Below are 13,506 nucleotides of genomic sequence, written 5' to 3' on the forward strand. Positions count from 1 at the left end.
CCCAAAGTCTAGACCTGCAAAGGATCTACAATTGCATGTCTCAGAAACTCCACAGGGGAAATGAGGCTGCAGCCTGTAACCTTCCTGGGAGCAGGAAAAAAAACAGAAACAAAAACAAACAAACAAATAAACAAGAAAAAACAAAACCAACAACAAAACAAAACAGAACAAAAAAACCCTAACAGACAAACCAAATCACAGGACAAATCCACCATATGTACCAAACAATCAGTGTAATTATGTTCTATAGTTGAGGAATTACATAAATTGCCCATTGGGAAAGAAACCTTAATCTCTACCCCTCCCTTGAAATCTATAAACAGCTGTGTGAGTCTCTCTATTTTTGAAAGGTTGAACACATTTGATCGGGGAACCAACTTGATTTCCTAATCAGGTTCAATGTGAGCAGAGCCAGTTAGAGATGTGTGTGATTCTCCCAGTGTGCGTCTTTGATTCATGCGCTAATTATGTCGATCCTTTGGGGAACACAGCCACGAAGCTGGGTCCTCCTTGATTAATGCTGGCTGAGAGCCATGCAGCACGCAGCGGAGAGCAGTTCAGCATCTCTAGTCCCAGCTGAGAATATGGTCCCATTATCTCCCAGCTGCCTAAGCAATCCATAAGGGCCTGTTCTGCGTGGATGATCAGTGTAGTGGAAGCAGGGACTTGCTGAGAGCTGAAATCTCTGTTTGATTTGCTGTAACATGTAAAGCGAAACTGGGACATTTTACTTTACAGTCTGTAAGTATCAGGTTTTTTTTCCCCCCTCTTTCTCCCTACAGCTCCATGTGAATGTGACTTTGCAAGCTGCATTTGATTTTCTATTCCATCGCTCTTTGTTGAATCAAGCTGGTGAGACAGAGTGTAATCTGTTTAGAGCTTGCTGTTTCTGTCAGATCTCTTTTATAATTTATTCATACAGGAAAATAAGAGACCTTTCAGAATGCTTTTATAGAAGTTAAAAATATTTGGTTTTATTTTTAATTTGGAAGCATGACTGTATTGTCTGTGGTGCTCAGGATGGTTAGAGCATATGTTTATCTTCTGTATCTCTGGCTATTGCAAGAAAAATGTAAGTAAAAGTAATGTATACGTAAAGAGATCATCTGACACGCACTTCTGTATAAGAGAAGAGTGTGTCATTATTTCCAGAATTTGTTTAAGATAGTTTATTTTGCGGCTCTCTGCTGCCACTAAGAAAGGCAGAAACAGGAAAGTTTCTCCTGTTTTTCAGTTGCATGCTGTTTAGAAACTTTGCCAAGGGTGGGGAGTGGGAGTAATATATTAGGAATATTTGCACATATAAATTGCATATCTCCTTTTTCATGCTGAGGTTCAGTGTTTTAAAATAAGAGTCTATTCTTTAGCTCAGTTTTGCTTTTGAATGTGCCACTGTTTATGAAGTAATGTTAATTAAAAACCAAAAAAAAAAAAAAGATTTTCAAATCTGAGTTCATTTATCCTTCATGTGTCTCCAAATACAGTCTATCAAATTAATATTTGTTATCCATGCAAGATGAATTGGTCATGAAAATGATATTAGAAATTAATATTGTTGATAATGTTTGCATGGTGTCTCTCAAATGATCAATGGCTTAGTGAAATTAAAGATTGTTATCACTAAGTAAAGGGATATGTGGATTTTGTTGTCTGGGTTTCCCTAACCTAAATATAAATCACACTTTTCTTCCTGGATCAAACATAGAACAATTGAGCTGTTGTAAGAATAGAATTTGAATATAAGGGGCGCCTGGGTGGCTCAGTGGGTTAAAGCCTCTGCCTTCGGCTCGGGTCATGATCCCAGGGTCCTGGGATCGAGCCCCACATCGGGCTCTCTGCTCCGCGGGGAGCCTGCTTCCTCCTCTCTCTCACTCTCTGCCTGCCTCTCTGCCTACTTGTGATCTCTGTCTGTCAAATAAATAAATAAAATCTTAAAAAAAAAAAAAAAAAGAATTTGAATATAAGAGGCTTGAGCTTGAACCAATGGCCAGAGCTGGTATGGGCCAAAATGAACTTGACATCATTCATACCTGAAAAGGGGAATCAAAGTGCCCTCAATGATCTTGAGACCATGGAGCCAGAGGATCCTGTAATTTCCAGAGTGGAAATACAATTTTCCTGAATAGACAGTAAGTTCTCAGAGCAGAGAAAAACCACAGGCTGTGAAGTATGAAAGTGTCTCACTGGTGGAGGCAGAGTTTGTTCTCATTAGATTTGGTTGAAAGGAATGATACAAGGGAGAAAGGACTCAAAATAGTTGGTTGTCTACAGGAGCACAGGAGTTTTGAGGGCTTGAGGTTTGGAGGGAAAAGGTAACAAGCCAATAAAGCAAGCTTAACATCTGGCCAGATGGAGCAAAAGGAGAATGGCTGTGTTAACCTCTGGGTAGCGAACAGTCCCAAGGCTGTCCTTGCAGAGAAGTCTGTTTTCTGGGGGGGAAAAAAGAAACAAAAACCAAAAACAAGTGTGTTGAAGGATGTGAATCACTCAAATCTGAAATGTACGCAAGTGGTTTTTGATGGTTACAGTTCCTCTAAACAAAAGAATGGCATCATGCTTCTGAAACCGAGCTGACTTTAGCAGGCGATAGTTACTGAGGAAGCCTCGGCTCTTTTTTAGAAAAACAAAAATTGTTGGTGTTTTTCTAACTAGTGCAAGGATATGATCTTGCAAAAATGCTGCCTTGTTTAAAATTATGAGAAAGTAGTCCTGATGTGTGTGTGTGTCGGGTGGGAATTTTTGCCGTTTGTAGAGAAGTATTTTCCTAAAGTAATTAAGTTTGATTTTTATTTTCCATTCAAACATTTAGAAATTTCACAGCCTATGATATTAAACATTTTTTGTGGTTGTTCACCACAGAGCTGTAGGAGATTTAGCAAGATTTATAGTGTGCTTCTGTTACTTTAGAAATGTTTTGATTATTTTCTAAAAATTGGGACACTCACTCCCTAGTTGTGCTTCATCTGTAGAAAAGGGGATTGGATGTTTCACGGGTTAGTTTAGGGTCTGGTCGTTTGACAGATGGGGAAGTCAGATGGGTGTTAAATATGCCTTGTAAGAGGTGATTTTAAAGCTCTGGTGATTTAATTGGTCTTCAAAATAAATGTAAAAATGTTGTAAGTAATAAAGGGAAAGTCTTACATTTAATATGTAAAGATCGTATGTCTCTGTGTATGTTTGCGTGCATAGAAATCCACCCAACATGCCTGGTAGACAGTTTCTGTGCTACTCTGACTACAGGAACCCCTCAGGATCAAGAAGGTGCTGAGGTTGAACAAAGTGGAAGGAATCCTGACAGGGGGCACATGAGTAGAAAGTAAAGCCCCTGGCAGTGTGTGCTGTGAGCACTTGGCAAATGTTTTGTCTGTACCCAGAGGGGACACAGCTAAGCGCAAAGAGGACTTCACAGCATCCTCAGAAGCAGTTGTAAGCAGGTCCTCCTTGCTCACAAACTGCACTCCAGCCCTCTGGGACAGGTTGGGTCAGCAAATGTGAGCTGCAGGTTGAAGCTCTGTGAACTACCTCTAAAATAACTTACAAGTGAATATGATGGAACAAAAAATGAATTTAATAGCCCTGAAAATTTGGGCAGATTTTAAATGTTAGCAAGCCTTGTCTATTATGCATTGTCAAAGAATCTACTCAATGGATTATCAATAACTGTAGAAGCTTGAGTTAAGTTCTTTCAAATTGCTGTGCAAGTTCTAACAAGCCACTTTACCTCTCTGTGCCTCAGCATTTCCCTGTAAAACTAGATATGATTTCTAAGATACTTTCTAGGTTAGGAAGTCTGTGATCCTATGACACTTCAGTTTAATCTCTCACTCACTCCTGGAAAGCCCTTCGAATTGTCCAGGGACTGAGTGAAATGCGATTTAAATGTCATCTGATGCAAAATATTACTAGGATTCTTTCTTTTCTTCCTTTCTCTTTGCTTTCTCTCTCCTTTCCCTAGTCCCTTCCTTTCTTCTTCTTTCTCTTTATCCCTATTCCCTCCCTTTTTACCCTTGTCCCCTGTTCCCTCTCCCCCATTTTTATTAGTGAGTTGTTATAAAATAAAAAAGAAACGAAGTTGGGAATGCCTGTTCTTTTGATCTCTTTGTTTACCTCCTTCTCTTCTGAGAGATCATCAAGGTGTAAATAAGGTATATAATGATGTCCTGCTCTGTTGTGTATTAAATTTACTTAATCCTAGACATGATTTTGCAGAAGGGACCTGAAAGTTATAGATATGAATATATGTGTGTCTAGATTGTTCATATTAATTTCTAAAGTAAGAGAATATCTTGTCTTATAGATTTGAGGTGATTAAACAGGACTTATCCAAGTGTGTTAAGCTAACAATATTTACTTTAAAATTAAAACAAAAACAATTTCACAACTGAGTGTACACTTCAATGTAGTAGGTGCTAAAGAACTAAAGAGCTTGATTAAAAAAAAAAAAAAAAAAAGATGTACCAAAGGATTTTTATTTTTCCCCAAGAAATGACAGTCTTATTAATAGTATAGAAAAGAAAAGCCATAAATGATTAAGAAATAGAGTTAAGAAATAAGAAATAGAGTTGACCTTTGAACAATGAAGGTGTTAGGGGCTCTGATCCCCTGCACAGTCAAAAATCTTTGTATAACTTTTGACACCCCAAAAACTTAATTACCAATAGCCTAATGTTGACCAGAAGCGTTACAAGATAACATGAACAGTTGATTGACACATATTTTGCATGTTATATGTCCCTGCACAGTTGAAAATTACACAAACTTTGGACTCCCCCAAAACTGAACTTCCAATAGCTTATTGTTGACCAGAAGCCTTATTGATAATAAAAATAGTTGATTAACATATGTATGTATTATATACTGTATTCTTTTTTTTGTTTGTTTTAAGATTTTATTTACTTATTTGACAGAACAAGAGAATGAGCACAAGCAGGAGAAACAGCAGGCAGTGGGTAGAGAGGCAGGGAAAGAGGGAGAAGCAGGGGGAGGGGGAGAGGCTGGCCCTCCCAATAAGCAGAGAGCCAGATACAGGGCTTGATCCCAGGACCCTGGGATCATGACCTGAGCTGAAGGCAGACTCTTAACCAGCTGAGCCACCCAGGTGCCCCTATATACTGTATTCTTAAAATAAAGTTAGCTAGAGAAAAGAACACATTTTTAAGAAAATCATGAGGAAGAGAAGTACATTTACAGGACTATATTTATAAAAAAATAAAATAAAAACACCAATAAGGGGACCTATGCAGATGAATCCTGTTCAAGGATCAACTGTATATACCTGACACCATAAACCAGTGGCCAACCTTGTGGAATTTAAGTCAGATAAAAAAAATTATGGAAAATGTTATTTGTGGGGCTCTTTCTGTGATCTCAGACTGTTTATTGCTAGTGAAGACTCAGTTAAAAACTACAAACTACGAATTTACTAATCTCACTACTGATGAGTCTTGGGCTTCTTAATGTGCTCAAACCAAATTGTAAGTAAATTCCCTTTGTGTGTCTTTACTACAAATACTAGAAACAGCTAAATTAATTTCAGAATTGGTATTTGTTAGTACTAGGATGGCAGTATTTTTTGCTTCTTTCATTGTTAAATGAAATAAAAATTTACATTGGCCGGATAACCAGAATGGCACAGAATAATTACAGACTAATATCCTTCCTAATAGTGGACAATATTTATCTCTATTTTTAACAACTAGTATACTTGTAGATGGGTGGTAAGTGCCCATTTGAGAACAGTAATAGCTTGGATTGGCTCCACTTCTTATTCCAGAACAGAGTAGTGTTAAGGCAGCTTTTAAATGGAAGTTAGAATATTAATTTTTCCCTCAAATTTTACCATTAGGAAATCCCTGTATATGTGGCTTCCTACTCTCAAGTTTGAATATTAATGTTATTCCTTATTGAGCTTGTAGACTATATTTGATGTGATCCATGCAGAGTATAAAATTAATTTTCCAAATCTCATAATATTGGGTAGATAGCCTGGCTTTTCAGGCAGCAGGCCGTGTTGTAAGTAGAATCAGTAACGTGACACAATTCCTCTATTTTATAGTCGTGCATCCTTCCATGACCAAAATGATTTGTACTTATGGACTATTTCTATGCAAAAAATATAATGGTGACAGATAGGTTTGATAATTTGTGGCTTTCAAACCCTTGATTATAAAGTTGCCAGGCAGCTCCAGGGGCTCTGCTTTTGGATTTAAACCAGTGCTTCTGATGACTTGAGATGTTCAGTTCAATATCACTTAGTTAATAGCTCCAATGGTTTCTCAGACTGTTTTATTGTGTAGTTAAAAAGGTAGAGTTGTAAATCGGATTTAGACATGGCTCTGGGTTTTGTACATGGTTTCGCATGTCTTCACCTATATTCCAAAGTAGGAACAAATGTCCTTCTGCATATTAGCATGAAATCTCTCTGTTGTTTCAAGGAAGGAACAGGATGATTTAATACTGAGAGGAGCTATTCAGAAAGAACTGCAAAGGAATAAAGTATTTCTATGGTTAGATATAAAATGCAGGGCTACAGATTCTGAGGATATGACAGAATTTAGAGACGCCGCCTGTGCCAGGCAGTTGGCAAAGGGGACTAAAGGAGACAGATTTAAGTCTCGCCAGAAGGAAACCCTATATCAAGGGATAGAAATGTGAGTGCCCTGGAAAAAAAAAATGTAAATAAGGAAGTGGAGGAATGAGTATATTGTAGTTGAAAGAGATGTGGCTTTCCTACAGAGGAAAATGGTGTGAGGGAGGAAACATATTGAGTTTAAGGACACCGGGACTAATTCCAAAATAGTTGGCATAGGTATTGTTAAGTTACTGTGCAGATATTTAGGAAATTTACATCAATGATGAGATACAGAGAAAAAGGAATACTCTTGGCACTTAAATGTACTGCCCTGATAAGCTTTAAAAATATAATTATCTTAAATGTAGTGATTGTTATGGTACCAGAGGTAGACTATCTTATTTCAATGAAGGTTTTTGCAGTAGTTATTTTGGATATTGTGTTTACTATGGTAGATATTGGTACACAAGTGTATATGCAAATTGTGTAGCTGTATATGTAGTTGGGAGTGAATTGTCTGGATCCTTCTCCCAATGTCTGTGTTTATGATCTCCCCTCCCAAGACATACCCACACACCGTTTATATGTGTTATCCTAAATTGTCGCAGGACATGGGGTAGACGCCTGAGTCCCAGGAGGTCAGTTTTATTAAATTCTTTGACAGCTCAAGAGGTCAATTTAAAATTCTTTTTATTGGTTGTAATACTACACAATACTGAATGACTTCTTGAAATCATTTCCTTTCAATTCTCTTCAACTGAGTATGATGTTGAGATTAATATATTTAGGTCTCCCAAACATTCAGATAAATTCCTTTATCTACTACACATGATCCTCTAAATGAGTCATGACACTAATTGCACACAGTCGTGTGCAAGAACGCACAACTGAGAATTCAGTGCATTTGTATATCTTTCAGACTGGTAGAGTTGCTCACACACAGGCATCATGCCTGACACCAGAGGGGGAAACAACCACCATCTCCCAGAAGAGAACAAATTATGTGTTCAAACATGGTCTCTGGCATCTTTATGATGTGTGTGCTAAGTGTGAATCTGGTAATTTAAGGTGTGTGACTCTTCCTCCCATCCAGCTGTCTGGCTGTTGTTCATGGAGAAGAATAGCAGCAGATTTAGACTGACACGGTCCTTCCCTGGAGTCCCCCTCCACCTCTCCCAGCAGGAATCCACAAGGGTATTAGTTGATTGCTGTTGTTAACCTCTCTTGTAGTATTATATTTCTTGTTGAAAGTACCTTTTGTGGCATGTGAGTTCATTTAAGAGATGTGAAACTTGAAAAATGACTTTACGGTTAAACCTTCTTACTTAAATTATGAGGAGAAAAACAGTTCTCAGGCTAACTGATGCTTGTGTATGTGTATACATCTAAGCTAAAATCTTGGTGAAAATTTTTGTTCATCAAGAGCTGGTTGAATGATTAACATGGTTTTAGTGGTATTTTTTTTTCCAGATCATTTTCATATCTTGTAAATGATAGTCAAGATGTTTATGTAAAGTGATAGAGTAAAATATTTCACCTGAGAAACATTTTCAAGTATATGACACTTTTCAGTCTCAAAGTATTCTGGAAGGTAGAGCTAGGAACGTATTTGGAAGTCTGGTGAAGGTTCTGATAATTCTACAAAAGTAACTGTTTTAATAAAATTTGGACTTCACTTGGGAGTTTTTCCAAAATTGTGAAGCAGATACCTTTGGTGGAATATGTGATAACTTTAGGCAATATCTAGGTAGGTTTTTTAATGAACGTGTTAATGGAAAAATATGTAACTTATAAATAAAATACATTTTATAGATATAATTGCTTAGGACAAGGCTGAGATGTTTTTTTATTTTTTAATTTATTTTATTAATTTTATTTTATTTTATTTTTTTTTGGATACGCACTTCTAGAACTCATTTTTGAATATGGCAGACCGTGTCTCATGCAAGTGACACTGCCATAGGTTATTTCCTGTATGTTCAAGGATGGCCAGCCTAGCAAACAAGGAGACAGGGACTGGAAATCATAGGATTTCCAGACTGAAGTTATCTACAGATTGCCTCGTCTGTCTCTCTTCTAATGGGCTTGGGTGCTTACCCACGATAAAATGGTGGTCTGGTAGTATGACTAGGAATGGAGCCTAGTGTTTCCAGAGCTCCATATGGTGTTCTTTCCCTGACAAGAGACTGACTCTTGAGTTTCTCTTCAGATTTTATGCACATTTCATGATGTAGGAACTCTGAGAGCCAGAGAATCAAAAAACAAAGGCCTGTAGAAGCCAGACTGAAAACATGAATGAATGAAGTAGACCACGGGTCAGAAAATAAGTAATCCACAGGGTCATGTCAGAATAGCATGTAAGTGTTCCCCCTACGTACTATTGTTACATAGGATTGTGAGCCTAGTGTTGCCACATGTCAAAAACTTTAAATGTTATTAATTTTTAAATGTTGGAAGCCAAAACACAGCCATCTGATCCATACCCATGCAGTTTGCATCCTCTGTTAAAAGGTATTTGAAAACTACTCAGTGATGGGGGAGAAACCATGGGCTTTTACAGCATGAGGTAGCATGTAGCCTACCTACAAGATGAAAAGTACATTAACAATGCATTCTATGTACTTTCAGGGAGGAATTTAAAAGAACAGAACAAAGCATACTGGGATTCCTATAAAGCTTGTTTTTAACTCTATCAGGTCTCATGAGTTGTCCATTTGTAGAGGTCAAATTTAAGAAGTCATATTTTACTGATAAACAGATGAAGTAGATCACACAGATTTCAATAAATAAACATATTTTTCTATACCTCAGTAATTTAGTTTAATACACTACAATTGTAGTTATTGGTTTTATTAACATGTAGTATTTTTCTTTGATTTTTATTTGGCACTAAAGTTGCCCAACAGAATTTATACTGCTTTAAAAGGGATAAGTAGATTATTCATTTTTTTTTCTTTTCCTTCCCTTCTCTTCCCTTCCCTTCTCTTTCTTTCTTTCTTTCTTTCTTTTTAACTTTCTGTAGACTCTCATTGAGTATGTATCTAATCAAGCAAGTAGAGGAAATCTGCAGACGTTTTGATCACATTTGAGAGACAAAATGATGATCTCATTTCTGCTTGTTTTGACTTCAAGACACAGCCTATATGCTATTCAGTTTTACATAAGATATTTCAGAAGTTATACCTGGTAAAGGAACAAAGAGCACGTGCTTTGATGTTTAGGCATAGATGTTTTCCTTTCAGACCTGTGTGGCTGACAGAATTAGCCGGTTGGGTCCACCTTCAGCACTGCTGTCTTACATCCATTCATTCTTTAAAAATTATTAATTAAATGTTGACTATTTACCTCACCCTCTTTTATGGTATAGGGACACAGCACTGAACAAAACAACTAAAAAATTGTTTCCCTTATCCAACTAAATGCATTCTAATTGGGCACCTATCTGTGAAGAAGAGGGAAGGGCATGTTCTGTAGGCCACCCCTGGGATCTGTAACAGTCTCCACTGCTTCCTTTAGCTCCTTTGTCTCTTTGCTCCAGTTACAAGTCCTGTGTTCTTAAAGTTGATCCTATATGGCCCATATGAAGTGGGTGAATAAAACAATCTTCCAGATATTTTTGTGGACCCAAATTTGGTTGGCCTATAATAGCTGAGTAATTGGGTCAAACTCTTCGTTTGTGTGATTAAGCCACCAAGTTACCAAGGCAGCTCTCCCGCTCTGTTTGCTTCTAAGAGAAAAGCTGACCTCCACCTCCCCAACAGGTTCCTCACAGATGCTTTTCTTTCTACCTGCTTTAAAAGATTGAGTTGAGCAAGCAGACTAATTTGAAACCTATTTATAACCCTGTTTATACCCTCAATATGGGTATAGCAATCCCTCCCTCCCTAGGATATGTTCTTGAGTAGAGTTGAATTAATATGTGGAGAAACATTTTGAGCTTTTTGGAATAAGGTGTTTTATAACTGCAAAGTGCTGTTAGTATTAAAGATAATAATTTGTAAGTAAATATTATAGCAACTAGGTGCAAAGGGACTCTTAGTAGACTCTTACATTTTAATGTGTAAAAAGAAAATTGGTACTAAAATATATAGTATCTGTCTGCCTTATAATTTCTTTCCCAAAGGCTATTCACTTCTCTTTCCCTTATAACTTCCTTTTAGGTAACACAGGAGCTTACCTAAGCTTTGAAGTAGCCAGTTAGAGGCACTTATGGAGTAGATGACAGTTTGGTCTTTTTTTTTTTTTTTTTTTTTTTTTTTTTTTTTTTTTTTTTTTCTGATTTTTGAGGGCTGAGAACTCTGGAGTGACTAATTGTGGGGGTGTCTGATGTCATATTTTTCAGAGGTAGAAAAGTGGTAGTGCCTTTTACCAGAGAGCTAGCTCTGAGCTTCAGTAAAGTGGTCTGGACCCCATCCTAGGAAACTGAGTGGGATGGTTGTTAATGTTCAGAGCCTTCAGGCTCAATGGCTTTCTAACTTTACTCCCTCAGTTAAACACAGAGCAGTCAAGGATTTATTTCACTGTTATTAGTCAGGCATATCATCTATTGACATAACTGGATTTGGTAAACATGTGGTTTCCCTAAACAGCTATTATAATATACTGGCCAATTCAGTGTATATGACCTTACCCACCATCACAATACAAGCTCTATGCCTTTAATGGTTTAGAAGTACCGCCTTCTTTATTTTATTACATTTTTACATATTTAATTTTTTTCTTTTTTTTTTAAAGTTCTAGTATAGCTGACACACAGCGTTAGTTTTCAGCTTTGCAATATAATGATTCGATAATTCTATACATTTCTCAGTGCTTATCATGGTAAGTATGCTGTTAATCCCCTTTACCTATTTCACCCTTCCTCCTCTACACTTTTAGTAATCATGTTTGTACAAACACTGCCTTCCTATATAGAGTTACAGCATGCCTCAGCATTAAATTGATATACTATTTTAACATTAAAGATCTATACTCAGTATTAACAAGGTTGTTGCATTTTCCACAGAGACTCTCACAGATGATGTAGTCTTAAATATCAATTGATTTAGAATATCTCTTAACCTGACATCAATATTGAGGCTTTAGCAAAGCTCTCACATGAGAGATCGGTTGTGTTGAACTTTTAATTAATTTAGCAATACAGAATGAATTGTGTTATATTACATTTCTTTTCTCATGTTAATATTACTTAATAGCCATTAGTAGTAAGAAACATGTTATTTCAGTGATCCAAGAGTTCAAATAGTAGATAATGTCTCTGGTAGGAAAATGGTCAACAGTGCTTCTCAAGCGTTAATGTGTGAAAATACAGATTCTGACCTAGTGGGACTGCAATGAGGCTTGAGATTCTGAATTTATAATTAGCTCTAAGATGACATTCAGGTTTTGGGTTTGTATCACATGAGAGAAATATGAGTAAAGACCAATTTGAATTCCCTCTTCAGCACACATTGAATTTTATAACTAAGGAATTCTTTCTTGGGCATCTTTTTTTTTTTTTTTTTCTTCCACTCAACTTTTTCTCATTGTATTGGTATTTGAAATCTGAGAAATATATTAGGTCAACAGTTCTATCAGACTGTCAAGTTAAAAGTTGGTGTCTGATTTTCTGTGTCACTGCTTTATGCCTTCAATCTTTTGCTTTCTATTCTAAGTCGATCTGGTAGATCTTTGCCTGGCACCCAAGTCTTATGGCTAGTTATTTCAGGACATGTAAAGTAAAAAATGTTTAATGTTGTAACTAGGACAGATGTTTCTCCAGAATCTTAGGAATTGTGATATATACTAGAGATAGGACAGGTGAGCCCATTGGAAGTATTCTGAAGTTTTATGAATGATACTATTGTTTGTTTCTTTCTCTTTTATCCTTCAGTTATGAAAGTGAAATGTAGGCTTTTCTAATTTATGCATGCTCTAGTTTCCTATACAGTGTTTATTTCCCCTTGGTAACATTGCATATTATGTTGCTGCTAGTCATGACAACTGTTGGGGACGTGAGAGTCCTTTCTTTTTTAAACTTTCCTCCATTTGTGACATGATGACAGCTGTCATGGGAATAGGGAAAGATAGAGCAATTTTTCAGAGTCCGTCAAATGAAAGTACATTTATTGCTGTAACTTAATGAAAGTTGCTTCACTGTGACATGTGTCAGAGTCTTTGTGATGCAAGTGTGGAAGGATCTTTTCTGAAAGATTTATGCCTCAAGTCTGGATTTGAGCTGAAAGGACACGACCTTGGCTTTGAACTTACAGAAGGCTACCCCTGTAATAAAATCCAGAGTCAGTATGAAGAGTCAGGAAGGTAAAGGATAAACAACAACACAGAGCTTCTTTCCAAGAGGTGCATTTATCATGAACAGGGTATGTATGTCTCCTCCACTTTATTTTACCCAGAGTCCTCAGAAAATAGGTGGATATTTAGATTGTCATCTGGATACTTAGAAATCGAGATTAATGCCTGGCTTCTTTAATTTTCAAAAAGTAATCCTTATTTTATAAAAATATACACATATCTCCTCATTTTGAAAGGATATTTCTATTACAAAACCCACTGTGAATGTGTGGCATTGTTGAAGAGATTGTGAAAATTAAGAAAAGAAAATTTCTCAAGTAAATATTTATTAAATTGCTTTACTGAGTTATTCATTCGTAGTCAATATAATTAACACATTTAAAAAGTAGATGAGTGTTGTCAGTATATTATTGAGTTGTACGACCATTACCACAATCAATTTTAGAATATATTTATCATCTCCAAAGGAAACCTAGTACCTGTTAGCAGTTCCTTCTACTTTCTTCTAAACCCTCCCTTAACCCTAGAAAAGCACTCATCTATTTTTTGTCTCTATGGATTTACTTCTCCTGGATATTTCATATAAATGAGATTATTTTATATAGAAGCTCGTATGTAAACTACTTCTTAGAATCATGTTTTCA

General features: G+C 36.6%; 1 protein-coding gene across 10 annotated transcripts in view; it reads left to right on the forward strand.

Annotated features, from left to right (window-relative positions):
- Positions 1-13,506, forward strand: part of CNTN4 (contactin 4) — a 935,293-nt gene that overhangs the window by 389,306 nt on the left and 532,481 nt on the right. Inside the window, exon 1 of one of the 10 annotated variants that reach the window (XM_032325537.1) lies at positions 400-741. The exons of 8 other annotated variants lie outside the window; for them this stretch is intronic. The gene's annotated coding sequence lies outside the window, so the exon portion shown is untranslated. Of the gene's footprint in view, positions 1-399; positions 742-802; positions 1,073-13,506 lie in introns of those variants that run through there. One more of the 10 variants, XM_032325544.1, reaches the window with a different exon arrangement.

The sequence above is a fragment of the Mustela erminea genome, chromosome 1 (assembly GCF_009829155.1).
Source record: "Mustela erminea isolate mMusErm1 chromosome 1, mMusErm1.Pri, whole genome shotgun sequence".
NCBI classification, from domain to species: domain Eukaryota; kingdom Metazoa; phylum Chordata; class Mammalia; order Carnivora; family Mustelidae; genus Mustela; species Mustela erminea.